Genomic DNA, 1486 nt, shown 5'->3' with positions numbered 1-1486 from the left:
GCACTAGGGTGCCTGCTACTGTTAACAGTAATGTGGGCTCAGCTGCCACTCACCAGGGCAGCACAGGTGGGGGTTGCTGAGACAACCAATTGGGTCAGCTGACCGGAAGGGGGCAGGGCCTGGCCTTTATAAACAGGGAAGGCTGAGACCAGAGTCAGTTTCCCTCTGGCAGCCTCAGAAGCAGGAGCTCTGTGGGAGCAAGCTGGGTGAGCAGAGCTCTGTGGGCCCAGTAAGGAAGCTGGATGGCTTAAGTGGTGTTGGCATGGTGATACGGGGTGGAGAGAACCCTGACAGGGATATGGACGAAGGATAGCCAGGTTGGCTTAGGATTTGTGTTATAGCTGAGGGGCTTTGTGGTTTCTGTTTTGGTTGTAATATTACACTGGAGGACTGGGTGAGGCTATAAGGGGTGGAGGAGGCCTCATTAGGAGCTCCCCAGTAAGGTGGGGGGGTTCCTAGCACCGCAGGGGGCACTGTGTTTTGGGGTGTCCCGACCCTGGCCCAGTGTGGGCAATTATCGGGAAGAGCTCGGCGTAGGGAGAGGCCCCAGTGGGGCATAGGACCCAAGAAGGGGTCTGGGGGGCCAGGTAAGGCTGAGGCTGCCTGAGCCCCAATTGGGCAAAAAGCCCCAGTGGGGCATAGGACCTAGAAAGAGGGTCTGGGGGCCAGGTAAGGCTGAGGCCGCCTGAGCCCAATTCGGAGAAGCCCAGTGGGTGTAAGACCCAGGAAGGGGGTCTGGGGCCAGGGAAGGCTGAGGCTGCCTAAGCCCTGTTGCGAGCAAAGCCCCGGTGGGGGGCGGGGAGTGCGAGGCACAGGCCCCGGTGGGGCACTGTCTGTACGGGAGAAGGCCCAAAAGGGGGCAAGTTTATTGGGAGGCCCCGAGAGAGGGCATGTACATTGAGAGGCCCCAGAAGGGGATGAGTATATTGGGCAGGCCCCGGGAGGTGCGAGAGAGGCAAGGAGGCACGTACATTGAGGAGCCCTAGGAGCGGACATCCAGGGGTACGAGAGTCCAGGAGATAGGTCCTAGTGTGGGCGAGAGCACAGGAGACAGGCCTGGTGTGGCGAGGGCCGCGAGAGAAGCGAGGGGGCCACCCATGCGGGCGCAGGCAGGCAACTGGACCAGAGTCCCGGTACAGCAAGACAGACCCCGTGCCAAGGAGGGCAGGAAGGTAGCCTCCCTTTGATATTTACCAGCAAGACGTGGCGGGCGAGAGAGAGGGTGCGTTCGGGACCCGATTGGGCACGGTAGGTAGGGGCGCTAGGGGAGGTCACGGCACCCCTAAGGGCGCCCTGCCACAGTCTGACGGGACCTGCCTCTAATGAACCAGTGTTGGTTGCCCCTAAGCGTAATCTCCCCTGCTGGCCCCTCATGGACATGCTCTATGATAATTCTCTCAAAAAGCTTCCCCAGGATCAAGGTAAGACTAACTGACCTGTAGTTTCCTCCATTATGATTTAAGAGATGTGATGTCAGCTGGCCTCA

This window comes from Gavialis gangeticus, unplaced genomic scaffold (genome assembly GCF_001723915.1).
Source record: "Gavialis gangeticus isolate Ggan-Ray unplaced genomic scaffold, GavGan_comp1, whole genome shotgun sequence".
Taxonomy (NCBI): domain Eukaryota; kingdom Metazoa; phylum Chordata; order Crocodylia; family Gavialidae; genus Gavialis; species Gavialis gangeticus.
Note: the sequence above shows the minus strand (reverse complement) of the source record.